The sequence below is a fragment of the Jaculus jaculus genome, chromosome 5, assembly GCF_020740685.1.
Source record: "Jaculus jaculus isolate mJacJac1 chromosome 5, mJacJac1.mat.Y.cur, whole genome shotgun sequence".
Taxonomy (NCBI): domain Eukaryota; kingdom Metazoa; phylum Chordata; class Mammalia; order Rodentia; family Dipodidae; genus Jaculus; species Jaculus jaculus.
This window is the reverse complement of record NC_059106.1, coordinates 131,925,455-131,943,231: the sequence shown is the minus strand read 5'-3', so window position 1 is coordinate 131,943,231 and position 17,777 is coordinate 131,925,455. Positions and strand designations below refer to the sequence as shown.

Below are 17,777 nucleotides of genomic sequence, written 5' to 3'. Positions count from 1 at the left end.
TCATTGTGGATGGTAGGCCCAAGCTGGAAGTGGGGGTTACAGGTCAGTGTCCACTAAGAAATTGAGGAAAAAGATAACTAATATACAAGAGTTATAGAGGAGAGAGATAGAGGGGAGAGGGGGAGAGGGAGGGAGGGAAGATGTAGGAGATTTAGGTCAGTCTTGATCCTACCCTCTCCAGTGTCTTGTGGTTCAGGTGTTTCCTGTGAGGGTCTAGTGAAGGTTCAGCCATTTGGTCTGTCTTTTAGGAAGTAGAATTTTATGGTACCATTGCCGTTTGGGTCTGGATTACTGTTTTCCACCCTTTGATTCCCTCCCCGCCCTCCCATCCATCTTATTGTCTAGTCCATGAGGTGCTTGCTGGGTATGTAAGGCATCTTGGGCAGATTCAGGTTAGGTGTTGCAGATGAGTGAGACTATGTGGCGATTTTTTTTTTCTGTGATTGGGTAAGTTTGCTGAGGATGATCTGTTCCAGGTTCAACCATTTTTCCTCAAATTTCTTTATGTCGTTTTTTTCTTACTGCTGTATAGAATTCCATTGTGTAGATATACCACATCTTTGTTATCCATTTTTCTAATGATGGACATCTGGGTTGATTCCAGCTTTTAGCTATTACGAATTGAGCTGCTACAAACATGGTTGAGCAAATCTCTCTGGCTTTTGGTTTGAAGGTTTTAGGGTACATGCCCAGTAATGGTATAACTGGGTCTGTCAAGTTCAAACCTCAAATTTTAGTTTTACTTTTCTTCCAATACACACACACACACACACACACACACACACTTATTATTATTATTATTATTATTATTATTATTATTATTATTATTATTATTTTGAGGGAGGGTTGCACTCTAGCCCAGGGTGGCCTGGGATTCACTATGTAGACTTACACTAGCCTCAAACTCACAGAGATCCTCCTACCTCTGACTCTTGAGGGCTGGGATTTAAAGTATTCACCACTGGGCTGAAGAGATGGCTTAGCAGTTAAGCACTTGTCTGTGAAGCCTAAAGACCCTGGTTCAAGGCTCAATTCCCCAGAACCCATATTAGCCAGTTGCACAAGGGGGCATACCTGTCTGGAGTTCATTTCCAGTGGCTAGAGGTCCTGGCACAGCCATTTTCTCCCTCTCTCTGCCTTTGTCTCTGTCTCTCTACCCCCCTCTTTCTCTCTGTGTCTGCCACTCTTAAATAAATAAATAAAAATAAACAAAAAAATTTTAAAAAGGTATTCACCACCACACCCAGCTATTATTTATTTTTATTTGTTATTACATGGCAAACATATCCTTCATATTTTAATAATTAGCATACTTTATCATTACATATGCTATATATTCTCACAAATTCTATCTTTTACTTGGTCTATTTATATCACTTATATACAATGTATTTAAAGATTGCCCTTTATTTGTCTTCTATTTGTTCATTATTTCTGCTTCTATTCATTCTGCCATTTTACATTAATTGGATTCTTTTTAATATTTTATTGTTAATTATGTGCTTTGTTTTATATTATTTTGCATGTTTTAGTGGCTACTCTAGGAATTATGATAGCATTTTTATAGTCTAGTGAGAATCAATATTTTACTATTTTAAAAGAAATATATAAGCCTGTAATCATACTCAATTTAACATCTCTTCATATTGTAACCATAATGTAACATCGGTGTACACTGAACATTTTAAGGTATTTATCAATCCTATTGCTCCTTCTTTTTTTTTTTTTTTTTGTAATTCCTTTTGCTCCTTCTTTAAAGAGAAGTATTGCAGTTCTCACATGGTATCACTAAGAAAATTATATCACTTTAGTTTTTTCTTTGTCAGCATAATTTTTAAGGGAAACACTACATATAATTTCTAAATTTTATTTATTTCCAAGCAGAGAGGAAAAAGAGTGAGAATATGAGCCTCTAGCCACTGAAAATGAACTATGACTGCATGTGCCACTTGGCGCATCTTGCTTTGTGTGGGTACTGGAGAATCAAACCCAGATCTTTAGGCTTTGCAGGCAAGCACCTTAAATACTGAGCCATCTCTCTGGCCCACACATGTAATTTCTAATAGGAATCATAGACCAGGTCAAAGGTCTAATTTTGAACTTTAAACTGGTCCAAACTTACATATATTCCCACCTCTTTTCTCCTGCCCCAACTTCTGCATGCACACACACACACTCAAATAACTTGATTTGAACCACAATTACATTATTAGACATTTGGATCGTAATGGCTTCTGCTATACACATTATTTTAAATGTTCATTTGATAAATTTTAATATCTGAATATCTGCTAAATATATACTCTGTGAACCAAGTGTTTATCAATAAGCCACAGAAAATTACTTTGACAGGCAAGCTCCACTGAGGCTCCAGTGAGTAGTAAAATGTTCAAGTAAATTCTTGTGGCCTCAGTGGGAGATCACTTGATGGAGCCAGCAGGAGGAGTGCAGCAAAGAGATTGATAGTGTCACCTCCTCTGATTCCCAGCGTGCATGCAGTTCATATAGGCAGCAGTCATCCACCATTTTCTGTGTGTATTGGTCGTCCAGGTTTCTGCGATGTCTATAATCAGCTGTGTGTTATACCAGCAGGAATGCTCAGTGAAATGAAGGCATCTCTTTTCCTTCTCTTTTCTTTCTACAACTTGTTTCCATGAAGCCTCTAACACCATTCCTATACCACCATGATCAGCATCTTTTGTTTCCTAAGAAACCTGCGTACTTGTTTGGCCATTTAAAAATTATTAACTTCATTGTAGGCATATTTGATAAAAAGTTTTGAAATGTTTGATGAATGCCTTATCTATAATATAAAGTTTTTATAGTTACTACTTACATTATATGATATTTTTCATTAGACAGATAGGTGTTGGAATTCTATCTTTACCAGTTTTAACTATAAAAGACCTTGGTGATCTCCATGAGTTTATCTTTCCCTATTCATAGAGAGACCTAAGAAATCTCATTGGCCCTAGAGATTCATGATGACTTCTTACATTGATTATATTCATTCAAATTTCCTGGCACAAAAATGTATACTCATGAAAAAACCTACCATTATTATTATTTGTCTATTGTGGATGACAAGTATTTGAAGAATATTAATATATAATACCTTTAAAATAAAATGGATACATTTTTCTCATCACAAAAAAATTAGAACAAATTTTGAACTATCCAAAGTGTATATGTTCCTAAACAATAAAAATGAATGCAGGGCTGTGGAAATAGCTTAGCAGTTAAGGCGTTTGCCTGCAAAGCCTAAGGACCCCAGTTCAATTCCCCAGGACCCACATAAGCCAGATGCAGTGGCTAGAGGCTCTGGCATGCCCATTCCATCTTTCTCCCTGCCTCTTCCTCTCTCTCTCAAATAAATAAAAAATAAATGAATATTTTTAAATGAATGCAAAAAATTCATTGCTCTTTTATATCTAGGAGAATAATACAAAACATTTTCTAGCATGTCATATATAATTTTTTCAATACATTCCTGTATATTTGCATCATAGCATAAAAATGTTTCTCAGTGGCCAATACTCAAACAACTTCAATTGCTATATATAGCATATAATTACCTAGTTATACCAGCAATTTTTTTTTACTGTTTTACTGCTAGGATTTTCAGAAAGATGTTTAAATATAGGATATTTTCTTACAATAAGTACTTAAATGTGTAATTATTGGATACAGTTGAATAAATGACAGTCTTGCAATTTGGTCCATGGGGATGTTATTTTTTTTTTCCTCCACTATTGCCTGTACTCCCACTAACTTTGCAAATGTCTTCAATTTTGGTTATATAGTATCATCTTTTAAAATTCAAAACCATGTGCTGGAGAAAGAGCTAGTCGCTTGTCTGCAAAGCCAAAGGACTCAGGTTTGATTCCCCGGTAACTAAATAAAGCCAGATGTATAAGGTGGCCCATGTGTGTGGAGTTCATTTGCTGTGACTAGAGCACACTGGTGCTCCCATTCTCTGTCTCTGTCTCTGTCTCTGTCTCTGTCTCTCTGCTTCCCATTCTTAAATAAATAAATAAAATTCAAGTACTTTTAATTGCCTTAAGTGTCTAGTCACTTTCATACCAAACTGAAAGGACTGGTAGGGATGGTAATTTTGGTGGAAGGTGAGTACGACGTCTTCACTCTTGGAGAATCTCATCACAGAGTGAGGAAGTAGTGATGGGAATGAAAAATCTTGACTAAGCATATTGCCAGGCTCTCTTCTAGAATTAGCTTTGTGCATGGGTACACTTACGCCCATTCCAACTCTTCAACCTTTAGTATCTCTGATACTCTTACCTTCAGCTAGTAGGCTTATATTTTCATGCGTTAAATACAGGTGAGCTGTGCAAATGAGAAAACATTCCACTAAGCACAAACACTGTGACTCTAATGTGAGGTTGTACTTCTCCATGTTGCTTTGGAGGTAGCTCTCAGTATGTACTCAGTTTAGACTGAGTTCAGATGTTCCCCCGAAGAGCAGACTGTTTTCCTATTCCCTTGTTTGTCTAGTGCAGCCAATAGGAAGGTATCACTTTGTTCCAGAGTGCCAACTCAGAGACTTTACCTTAAACACACGTATGCATTTCAAACCTTGAACAAACAGGCTCCTGAATAAAGTAAAGGAAAGGGTTTTCTTTTCTTTCTCTCTCTTCTCTAGAAATTCACAAATATCACTTGACAGGTGACAGCTCTTCCCCTACAAAAGAGGCTGTTTGCTTTTTACTTTGGTGTTTGGGTAAACTGTAGCCCACACTGGCAGAGAATTTATGGCCTAGGGGAAGGTGTTTGCAGTCCCTGTGTTTAATCTGAAAAAAACCCTTTTCCTTCTATCCCTCCCTCTCCTTTTGAGGAGGGAGAGTTAGAAGTGATCGCCGCAGGGAAATAGTTTCCTTAACACCTGTCTCTGGTGTAACTCCGACAAAGTTACTTAAGACACTGTGCTCAGTGTGTATGCATTCATAATGGCAAAGTTGAAGAGGGCAGATAAACAGAAGGATTTCAGCAGACACATAGAGCTCACTCTGACCTTGCCTCCTCTCAAAAACTGATCAGGTTGAAATCCTAGCATGCTGACTTGAAAAGAACATTGTTTGTTTAAAGTAATAGACATTCTATTAGTTCCCTGTCCTTTTCTTTAGAAAGGAAATACAGTTTCTATCTACAAAACTGGGACATTTCTAGAATGTTGTATATAAGAACCTCAGAAATACTTGAGGGAGAATCAAACTTTTAAGATGAAAAAGCTAAGATCCAGTTTCATTTCTAGTGATTTCTCTATCACTTCTAGTAAAGTTTGCGAATAAGCTAGGTCATATTTAAACCTAGTGTTCTGGGTTTCTATACCTTCTCTATTGCTGGTGGGTATAATAGTGCTCAAGTTCTGGAGGCAGACAGCCAGATGACTGCATTCAAATCCAGCTCCATTATCAGGATTTGGGTACCTTAGAAAAAGCTAGACTGTTTCAGAACTGTAGCAGAATGAAGATGATGATATTGGCTACTACTTACTGTAGAAGGACAATTTTAAACTTCGACATAAAGCATGTAAAAGATAGCAACTTGCCTAAGTCCAGTTCTCAATGTAAGGATTTTGCCTTTAAAATGTGATATGTGTGTGTGTGTGTGTGTGTGTGTGTGTGCACATACATACGTATGTGTGTATATATGGAGGCTCAGAGATTAAAGGAACTTGCAAAGAGAGAGAAAGAAAAGAAAACCCTTTCCTTTACTTTATTCAGGAGCCTGTTTGTTCAAGGTTTGAAATGCATACGTGTGTTTAAGGTAAAAGTCTCTGAGTTGGCACTCTGGAACAAAGTGATACCTTCCTATTGGCTGCACTAGACAAAGAAGGGAATAGGAAAACTGGCCTGGGTTTGATTTCCCAGTACCTACAAAAAGCCAGATATACAAAATGGTGCATATGCTTGGAGTTCAACTGCAGAAGCAAGAAGCCCTGGTATGCCCATTCCCCTGGTGTGCCCATCCCTTCGTTCCCCTTCTACCTCTACCTATACCTTTACCTCTCTCTTCCCTACCCTTGAAAATAAATAAATAAATAAATTTTAATGTGGTATATTTAGGAAGTGTGAATGTTTAGTCCCAAGTAGATTGTCAGTGCAAGAATAAAAATGAAATTTCCATAGATTTGGCCTTAAAAAATTCAAGTATTATTTGAAGATATGTCCACAGGTTCATATGATTTTTTTATCTTTTCCTGCTTGAAATTAGAAAGTTGAGTGTTTTTGTGTTTTATTTTTCAAACTACAATCAAAATTTGCAATCAGAAATATTTTGGAAACCAATGCACTCTTTTGTCTGTTTAGTTACACAGCGCTCATGAGAAAACCTGTATATTTTATGTCATTTTTAAAGTTATTTTGTACTTATTAGAAACCTTATAATGAAATATTTATCTTTCTAGTCTAATGGCAAAGACCATGGGCTTTGTAATCATGTACAGCAACATATCTGTTTCAATCTTGGCTTACAAATGAAGTCAGATCTGCAAAGACCCCACACATACTCAAGTTCAGTGACTTTCGTGCTGTGTTCTGAGGGGTTTGTTAAAGAGACAAATTCTTAGGCAGCATTGCAGATTTAGAAACATAAACTTGAGGGGAAAACAGTAGAAATAATGTCATTTCAAGTCTACCAAGTGATTCTGGTGTTGGAAATGTTGGGAGTGACTGGTCCAAATATATAAAGATATAAAGCTGTGACAACAGAGAAGGAACTTCTGAGATACTCTCTAAAGTAGTTTTAACTGTGGCTTCCATTAGACCATGTATAAGAATGCAATACTTTATGACATGTAGAAAATTTAAAAAGTAAAACCAAGCGTGGCGGCCCATGCAGATGGTGCCAGCTACTTTGGGGGCGGAGGCAGGAGAAAGAGGATTATTTGAACTCATATAGGAATAACCTGACCAATATAGGAAAATACTCATGTCAAAAAATAAATAAAAGAAAATTCAAAAGGTAAAATACAATGTTGTAGAAGAGATATATTTCATAAACATTTGGTTACATGTGGTGTCTCAACCAGCAAGATGTCAAAGATATTCTCCAAACTGTAGTTCCTTAACTGTAGAGATAAAATATTCAGTTATGTTCCTTGGCCAAATCTAAAACTGTTAAGTTTATGTTTTGGTTAATTCAACAATTATTTTACATGTAATCTACAAAATTCATAAAATTCTGCTAAGTGTATAAGATTTAAATAATAGATCATAATATCTCTTCTTATAAATTAGAGATGATAGTTGGGGATAGACATGATGCCAATAGACTCAGTGAAACATGATCTATGTCTCAGGAAAATATTTGTTGTATAATATTTAAGGATGACTAGAAAAGAAGAAAAAGCACCCATCATAAGAAGAACAGACCAGTTTTCAGTCATGTAAGATAAGATGACTGCTGAGCTGTATCTGCTCAGAGACAACGCTGATGCTGTAATTGTGTGAATGATTCCTCCTGCCACCATGGCCCTGAATCCAGTTTTATTTGATGCTTGATATGCAATCTTGGAAATGAGTGAATAAACAAATGATATTCTTCTCTTAAGAAACTTACACATGTCTGTAATCCTAGCACTCTGGAGAAAGAGGTAAGAGGATCAGAAATTCTTGGTCATCTTCTACTTCATAGTGGGTTTAAATCCAACCTAAGAAAATTCAAGAAATTGGTAAGGAAAAGAACCTCATCTTGTAACCTACTGGCCTCGCTGAGGTAGACATCATTATTCAAGGATGGGTAAAGAGATGTAGGGAGGCTTATATACAGTCTCTACCCTGCTGGCACATCTTGTCAAAAGAAGTGGGAGTCTTGTGATTATGATCAACTCTGACATTTGGTTCATTTTCAGATGGTTATTATGTACCTTATCTTCCCAACATTTTGTTCAGAATACACTAACTTTGATTTTGTGAGGTAGGAACAGAGATGAAAATTAATGTTCTCGGAGCTGGAGAAATGGCTTAGTGGTTAAGCATTTGCTTGCAAAGCCAAAGGATCCCGGTTCAATTCTCTAGGACCCATGTAATCCAGATGCACAAGGGGGTGCATGCATCTGGAGTTCATTTGCAGAGGCTGTATGCCCTGGTGCTCCCATTTTCTCTCTCTCTCTCTCTCTCACTCTCACTCTCACTCTTTTTCTCTCTCTCAAATAAATAAATGGATAAAATATTTTAAAAACTTGTTAAAAATTAATGTTCTTTTCATATTCAATTTCATGAGAGACAAAGGTGTGTGTCACACTAACCCAAAATCAAGAAGCATATTTATAAGAGTACTGGGATAGAGATAGAAACAAGGCTGAGCAAACCAAAAGCTGTATGCATTATAGTCTGATTGGAAGGCTTATCACAGACTTTCTCAGGTGAAAGAACACACACACTGGTGCTCTACACCTGTAGTGTGTATTTTGCATGGCTTCTTTGGGAATACTTTGAAGATACTCCCTTGGCTCTGCACATTGTTTATGGACATGGGCTCATCAGACCCTGAGCAACAACATGAACTTAACAGCTGCCTTTTGTCCGTTAAAGTCATTCTTTGTGTTTGGAAAAGTCATACCATTCATTTATGTATTTTTAAAAAGACAACAGTTATAGTTTCATTTATCTTTCTTACCATCCTTCCAAACAGCTGAAAGCTCTCAATGGATATTACTTAAGTCCTTCCTCTGTCCACCCTATAAAAATAGTGGAAAGCCAGCAGGTATATTAAGGTCTAAATCCTGAATATCTGTGACACAGGATAATGAAACAAAAACTGAATTAGAAATAAAGCCATATTCCACTAAATGCTGCTACGTGCTTTTCTTCAAATTGGAAGTAGATGGCCTTAGAAAATAAGATTTTGAAGTAAACTTCCATTTGCCATGTCTGGGTAGGACTATCAGGTCACATTTCTGTAGATGGGGTTTTTTTTCGACATTATGGCAGATTTTGGTGATATTGGCTACGCTATATGTAAAGGATCAGAGTAAACCATCTCAGCTATTCATTAAGTGAGTGCAGCTGACCATGTTTAACCATGCCATTTTATTTGTAGCCCTACAGTAATGCAAATTAGCAGCCCAGTTCCTTAACCATGCAGCCACCCTCATCACATAAGCTTGTTCATCAAAAGACACAACAAAGCTGCTAGAAACTGATTTAAGAGGAGAGAAAAGAAGGAGGGTAGGGAAATACAAATCAGTTTGTGAGTAAGTGACAATAAACAAACATGTTGGCATGTGGTCTCAGCTTTCTTGCAATTGAATCAGTAATTATTCACATGATTCAGTTACTTTGTGGTCCCTTTGACCTGGAAAGGAAAAAATATAGACTATTTCCTTGCATTTCTAAAAGCATGCACTTTTATAGTAGAGAAATTTGGTAGGAAAACAAACAAACAACAAGAAAGACATCCTGGCTTAGGAACCAGGAGTCTTGGCTTCTGGTCCACACTGCTGGCATCAATTGGTTTTCTGTTGCTTGGCACGTACTTTTCCCTCTAGACTTAGCTACGTTATGGATAAGAGTGTACAGCTGGGTTAGGTGAATTTTCAGTTCTCTCATACTTAGTAATGGCTGAATTGCCAATCCTTTGCTTCTGCATTGCATCTTGCTAGGACTCCTCCTGTGACTCACTGCACAGATGGCAGGTACCTTAGCACACCCAAACTGATTTCCAAAGAACATTTGTAAATTGCTCTCCAGAGTGACAAGACCTGGATGAAACATTATAAAGCCAAACCACTTTTAAGTAATACTTGTATGATATAAAAATATGTAAAGATGGGGTATATCCCTGTTTCTTTCTATCCTTGGCATTAGTGGAGGTAAATACGGGGGGGGGGGGGGGGGGAGGGGAGTATTGCAAAACCCTCAATACAAAAGCAACACTTTTCTATCTGAAAAAACAAAATGAATACTTAATAATCAGTGCTTTTTGTGGACCAAAAGTGGGCGGCAAGGGATTACCCTAATAAAGATTAGTTGTAAATATGAATACTGTCTGGGTTGGTGAAAGCAGAAGTGACTATAGTCTCCCACTCCCTCCCTCATGCCGCCTCTATCTTGCTGGCAAGCCCCAAGGCAGTGTTCCTTCCAAACAACTACCGGCCTAACCAGTTCAGTGGAATGTCTTTCCACAGACTAGCTCCTCATTGGGATTTCTTCTGAAATGAATCTCTCTAAAAGCATAAATCATGTGTTTAAGAAAAAAAAAAAAAAAGCATACGAAAATCTCTTGGTACTTTTGTTTTTCTTTGAAATGCCCAGGACTACCTTCCGCTTTGACTCAACAAAAATCCCAAATAATCATGATAACTATTGCCCTGTTCCCTTTAAATAGACAACTTTTTCTTAGTTGCATATATTCTTTGGGGTGACAGGGATAAGATTCTCCTGATGTAATCTTTCCTCCTCATTGCATACCGCTTTCTGTCCTGTCCCCTGCAACCTAGCAGCGATTTGGGGGAAAATATTTAGTATGTGCTGTCTTTGCTGGTACTTTTGAGCTAACAAATAGTAACTGTGAGACAAAAGATATTATCTATTCCTACAAATCTAGCCACAGAGCAAACTTTGTCTGCTTTCAATATGTATTAGTTCTTGATATGGAGCTAGCTAGTGAATATTAATTATATGCTTCAAAATGTACATTTATTGTGTAATATCAATAACAACCTAAGCAATATCTGAAGCATCTGTTGATTTTCTCTCCCTTCCTTGTCTGCTTCTGACCTATTTGTTCAACATACACACACACATACAGAAACAGAAGCCAAGCATGGTAGTGCAGGCCTTTAATCACAGAACTTGGGAGGCAGAGGTAGGAAGATTTTGCTGTGAGTTTCAGGTTAGCCTGAGACTACATGGTGAATTCCAAGTCATCCTGGCTAGAGCAATACCTTACCTCAGAAAAATCACTTTTTTTTTTTCAAAAAAGAAGTAAGAGTAAGGAAGAAGAGGAAGAGGAAAAAGAAAGGAAGGAGGAGGAGGAAGAGAAAGGAGGAGGAAGAGGAAGAGAAGAAAAAAAAACAAGGATAGTAAAGGAAAACAAATAATCTTGAAGTATACTGGATACACAAATCTTTTGTTCTGACTATGCATAGTTCCTAATAAAATTATGACAGTTCATAATTTGTATTCAGTGAAATAATAAACAGTGAAAATGTCAGGCTCTCAAATTGTAGCAGAAATGTGATATAATCCAGTCTAATGTGAGCTGAATTTCTTGCTTTACCTGATTAAAATATGAATGTGAAAGAATGCTACTGACATTTTCTTTGAAGAATTTTATTTTAGGGAAAATTCAGAATTATTCAAACTGATTGGAAGTTTGGTTTTGATTCTGACTCTTCTCTTGGTGTCATTAAGCTAACCACACTTGTCTCGAAGTAGCTGGCCGTGAGCAGCTCACGGCTGGTACAACGTGAGCAGCACATTTAAACCACACTGAGTCTAGGCTGCGCAATGTCTGATGGCCAGTGAAAGCCATCCGTCATGTTACTGCTGAATTACAAAGGATGCTCAGAAGCAGATCACTGCGCTGAGAAAAAGGAGAGCTGGTTACAATTTCTAGAACCTCCATTCTGGTTACAAAGTGTCTACCACTTAGCTGTGAGAACTGACATGTCACTCATCCTCTCTAGTTTCAGTTTTCTCACTTTCAAATTGATACTCAAATCTAGGGAAGATTCTTTTTGAAATGTGAAGTTGTATGTACCATGCTAATACATATTTTAATATGAGATACTTTTAAAGATTAACTCCTTAGAGCTCTGTGTTGAAATGCCCTGGGTATAAGAGTAACTAAGATTTAGTTCTTTGTTCTCTTATTATTATAAAATGAGTTTGAAATGATTATTATGACAATTATTGTAACATTAAATGAGAATAATAACTGGTCATCATAACAGCTTACCAGATAAATGTTATTTTTTCTTTAATATGTATTTTGCATTAATCAATATTTGAATGAGTCTGATGTTTAAAATAAACATAATTTAAGAGGTAGTTTTATGTAGATGTTGCAACATTTGACCACACTCAAGTTAAAATTCCTATTTATTTTGGTAGCAATGTTATTTCTACAATTGCATAATTCTTTTAAAATACCTGATTAAGAAATTTAAATAGTGGCGAATTACTTCTAGAAAACTTTCTTTGTAGTCTTTGGATAATAATTATGTAACCTACTCTAGAATTTTGAATGCCAGTTAAATTTTTTAATCAAATATTAATATTATCACCAAAGAATTATTTTATTCCTTTAGCATAAGCAACTTCAACTAAATTATCCAAAATTTATCATTAGTACTGACTTCTCCTTAGTATTTTGACTTCACCTTTGATTATGACACAAGAATGTTCTGAAACTGTATTTGACATTGGCTGAGAGTGTCCTAGAGGAAATTTGTATACAAATTCAAGTGCATCTCATAGATCTAAATAGTGCCTAGAGAAGCAGAAGTTATAACATCTGGTCAGTAACATTTACAAGAGGTGTAGGTGTGTTCATAGAAATCGCTGGAAAAGTTCCAGTCCAAGGTCAGCACAAAAGGAAGTCAATGTGGCTAAAGAAAGTTTGTTCAAGATCTCGCTCTCCAACTCACTAGATATATGGCATAAGGCACATTATATCATCTCTCTGTGTTTCTCTCTCCTGTGCAACATGGCACTACTCCATAGCAGATCTGCTAAACCAGACCATGTAGAGAAAGTACAAAAATCATGTCTTTTCTTAAAAACTGTCAAAGTAGGGCTAGAGATGGCTTAACTGTTAAGGCACTTGGCTGTGAATCCTAAGGACCCAAGTTCAATTCCCCAGTACTCATGTAAAGCAGAGGCACAAGGTGGAGCATGTCTAGAGTTATTTGCCATTGCTAGAGGCCCTGAAGGACCATATTCTCCCTCTCTCTCTCTCTCTCTCTCTTCTTTCCCAAATAAATAAAAAGTAAATAACTTTGAAAATGTGTCAAATATATACGAACTATTGTTATCCTATGACTATATAAATAATTATTTTTGTAAATATTTATTATTCACTTGGTGTGGTGGCTCATGCTTATAACATAGTATTTGGAAGATTGAGGTAGGAGGATTGCTGAAAGTTTGAAGCCAGCCGTGGCCTACAGAGTACTAGGTCTGCATGGGCTAGAGTGAAACAATGTGTCAAAAAATGTAAATATTGGGGCTGGAGAGATGGCTTAATGGTTAGGGTGCTTGCATGAGAAGCTTAAGGGTCCAGATTTGATTCTCCAGGTCCCATATGAGCCAGATGCATAAGGTGGCGCATGTATCTGGAATTTGTTTCCAGTGGCTTGAGGCCCTGGTTGTATCCATTCTCCCCTTCCCTCCCTCCCCCCCTCTCATAAATAAGTAAACCAAAATAAATATTTAAAAAGTTAATATTGAATACTATGATAAGATTGATCTCCCAAATCTCTGATGCCATGTAATGATCAAATTAAATCTCAGAGTATAAATTTATTCTTGGCTGAAAGGAAAGTAAAGTTTTATTCCACTAATTTTTTTCTAATTTGTAACTTTGAGATTATTGGGCATGGAAAGATTATAGTTGTTATTTGCACATATTTTTGTTATTTGTGGTACTGCAGCTTTATCATCTATTTGGATTAGATTGTGGTTTATGTATATGAGCCATGTTTGATTTTTTTTCTTGCTTGTCATCCACTAAATTGGCATTCATTTTAAACAAATTATTATTTGTTCCCAATTAACCCAAGAGATAATACTAATGCTTTGATTAATAATATTACTGAATAAATATGAAGTATTGATAGTTTACATACCCTATTAGAGCCATCAAAAGACAAATAAAACTTTCTAAGTGCCTGGACACATTAGATACTCAATCCTGTTTCTCAGAGGACTGTCTAGAGCTGTTATGTTGCTTCAATGTCTGACATATTCAATGGGAACATAAAAAAAATGTCCTTACTACAATGCTATTTTTTCCTGCATATGATCTTAGCATCTAATTTGATTGCTCAGTTTAGCTTTAGGCAATTTATTTTTGTTTTTATTTTATTTATTTAGTGACCGACAGAGTGAGGCAGATAGATAGAGCGAGAGGGAGAATGGGTGTGTCAGGGCCTCCAGCCACTGCAAATGAACTCCAGATATGCGTGCCCCCTTGTGCATCTGGCTAACGTGGGTCCTGGGGAATCAAGCCTTGAAACTGGGCCCTTCAGCTTCACAGGCAAGTGCTTAACCGCTAAGCCATCTCTCCAACCCAAGCTTTAGGCAATTTTTTAAAGGATAAAAAACTTGTCACCATTGATTATATTCCAGGAATTAGTCCACACTGATTCATAAATTCCAGCAGTTGCTTACCATCCCCAAACTTCACAGAAGCAGAAATTCTCTTTTCTTTTCCATAAAGCACATTGCAAAGCTGGCTCGTCGGTACTCAGCAAATGTTTTTGATGAATGGTTGTGGGTGGGGTGGGGTGAGTAGGCTCATCCTTAACAAAATTTGGTGACTCCTTCGGGAAGGCAGTGCAACCTGAGTCTACCCAGTGCCCAGGGTTGTCTTTTTTTTTTTTTTTCTTTCCTTTTATGGTGCCAGGGACTGAATCCATGTGAAAGCATGTGTTGCTCTACTCAATGGTACCCCCGAGCTCCCCACATTTTCCTAATGTAAATTTTGGTCACTAGAAATAATTTTAACAATGCTTTTTTTGTTGTTTTTTGTCCATCTTTGGTGGCTTTTTGTTTTTGCCTTTCGCCCATGCTATCGATTTATCTAGATGCTTTTCTCTTCATCTGGAAAGGATAAATATTAATGTAAAATGTTTCTTGGATCTCTATTAAGCTATTTATCATGCAATTAAGCAGCAAAAATTAGCCATTTGGGATCTTATCACAAAACTGTGTGTCTAGAAGGCTGTTCTTTTCTCTTTATGGATTTTTTTCTCTCAGATTTTATGCAAATTTGAAGAAGCTAATCCAAGTCTTGATTGCTACAGATTGTTAGTCAGGATGAAATGTTTAATGTTGTAAGCTTTTTTTTTCTTTTCTTGAAAGTAATGAGTCACTTCCACCATACAAATAATGCAATATAGGAGACATTTTTATTTGAACAAACCAAAATTCATTGCAATGAAGATTTTAACAGTGATGCATATTAATAAAATTCTAATGTTTCTATAATGCTTTCCATGTTACCATGTTATTTTGCATTTATTTCCAGCCTTGTTCTTCATAGTAAATGTAATGTATGTTTGTTATAATTTTTTTTCTTTCTTAAAGAATTTTTTTTAAATGTTTAATTATTTATTTTTATTTGAGAGAGAGAGAAAGAGAGAAACAGAGGAGGAGAGAGAGGATGAACACACCAGGAACTCTAGACACTGCAAATGAACTCTAGACGCATGCACCACCTTGTGCATCAGGCTTTACATGGGTGCTGTGGGCTGGGGAAATGAACCTGGGTCTTTAGCTTCACCGACAAGTGCCATAGCCTCTAAGCCATCTTTACAGCTTTATACCCCCAACTTTCTTCTTTCTTTCTGTGGTACTGAAGATTAATCCCAGAGCCTCCAGCATGCAAGGCAAAGATTCTACCACTGAGTTTACATCCCTGAGCCTTTTCATTGTTTCTTTTTACTTTGGGATACTAAGTTGCCCAAGCCATGCTAAACTCACTCTGCAGCCCATGAAAACCTTGACCTTGTAGTCCTGCAGCCTCCATGCTCCTGAGTCGCTGGGATTAGAGGCATGTGCCACTATGCTTGGATTATTGATAGGTGTACTTGATTAAATAAAAGTATGTACCAGTGAAAATAGGACCATCAGCTGGAGCCTCAATTTAACGATTTGGATTGGATATTATTTCATGCTTTCTGCTGCCTACTGGTAGCAGTTATAATAGAACAAACTGAAAGCAAACAAGACAAAAGGCAACCTTAACATTGATGCCTTCACTGTTGAAACTATTGATCTGATTGTCTCTTCTTACAAACCCAAGTAAGGCAACCATCATAGAAGGTCTGGTTGTACTTGGTAGTGGCAGTACAAGCTAACACTGGCTAAGTGTGCCTGACCACCTGGTTATCTAGAGACACAGGCTCTCACTTGTGTAACAAAAAGTCTGTTCCTGCTGGGCAGTAGGTAATCTCACCCAATATTCAGCAAGTGTCTGAAATGATTTATCTCTTCCTATGGGAAACACCCTGTTTAATGTTATATGACCACCCAATGATGTTGCTGGGATAACATCCTCAGTAGGATTCGATAGCATATCACAAGACTTGTTTGTTGAGTATGGCGAAGTGATAAATGGTGCTTTTGTTTACATGTCTAACTGTAAGGGCTTGGGAACATTCCTTTGATGTAGTAAGAGCAGCTAATGAAGACAGTTAGGTAAACAAGCCATTATAATGAGTCTAGGAGTTCATGTAGACATTCTGCTAATTTGCTTCTTGTCCTTGGCACAGACGTGTGTATCTTTCCAAGCAGAACACCTATTTTGCATTTAATGGAAAGCTAGTTAACTTCTCTTCATAACTTCATGTTTCACTTAGAATTTCAGTGTCAAGATGACTGTATACACCATCTGTGGCTAATATGCTTTTTTAGCAATGAGGAAAACAGAGTGTAGAGCATAGAACAGTACAGGCAAAGCCTGAGTCACATGGCCAGTTGGTCAAAGAGCCAGCCATGAACCCAGGCACTCTTGATTGTAGGATGTGTCCTTTAAAAGATTAAGTGTCTGCTTGTTATTTCTTGAGACTAACTCTACATCTCACCAGTCATACCAAACTGGACTCTCAAACTTTTGAGGATAATATTATACAGTTGCTTTCCCACTGTCCTTTTGCCTGGTAGTAGCTCATAACTACTCACCAAAGATCTTAATGCTACAATGATATGTTTCATGCCTGTAATATGTTGTTTAATAGAAAATCAGGCTAAACTGTAGCCTAACTTTTTTTAATGTATTTATTATTTGTTAGTAGAGAGACAAAGAATGAGAAAGATAGTGAATGGGTACAACAGGACATTTGCCACTGCAAATGAACTCCAGATGAATGTTCCATTTTGTACACTTGGTTTTATGTGGGTACAGGAGAATCAAACTCAGGCCATCCTTTGCAAGCAAGAGCCTTTAACTGCTGAGCCACTTTTCTAGCCCATGTTGCACAGTTTTCAAGACTTGTTTGGTAATAGTATGCTTCTGTTGCCCCCAATTCCTCCTCCCTGCTAATCTCATCTCACAGTCCTGGTGGTATAATGGATTCGTTTTGCAGGAGTTTGCTGCTGCTAGAGGGCTCAGCAGAGCACCAAATCCTGCCTTTGTTGTAAGACAAGCTGCCAGGGAAGTGATTGATTGATATTGCGGACAGAAGCAGGACTTCAAGGAAGGAAGACTCAGATAAGTGGGTAATAAGTAGATAATACTTATGTTTTGCACATTGTGTCTTTTATCTGAGCATCTGAAGGTGGCTACATCCTCAGACGTCAAGGCCCCTCAGTGTAAGGGGGGAATGGAGTTCTCCCCTTGTACTCTGTGATCCTTCCCACAATTGTTAAATCAGTAAGAACATTTCCAAAGATCAATGGTATTTTTCTCCCCTCTGGGAAGCTAAGTCCGTAGGATATGAAGCAATCATTCTAAAACTTATCTTGATCTTGATGCAATATTTTATACATGCAATTTCCCCTATAATATTTGGATCTAACAAAAAATAAATAAAACCTTCAGTGTAAGAAATAAATGACATCTATTCTGTCACTTGACCTTAAGGATGT

The 17,777-nt window shown here is 37.1% G+C and overlaps 1 protein-coding gene across 4 annotated transcripts in view; it reads left to right on the top strand.

Annotated features, from left to right (window-relative positions):
- The window catches only part of Tp63 (tumor protein p63), a 217,018-nt gene that overhangs the window by 86,237 nt on the left and 113,004 nt on the right, over nucleotides 1–17,777 (top strand). The gene's annotated exons all lie outside the window — the stretch shown is intronic.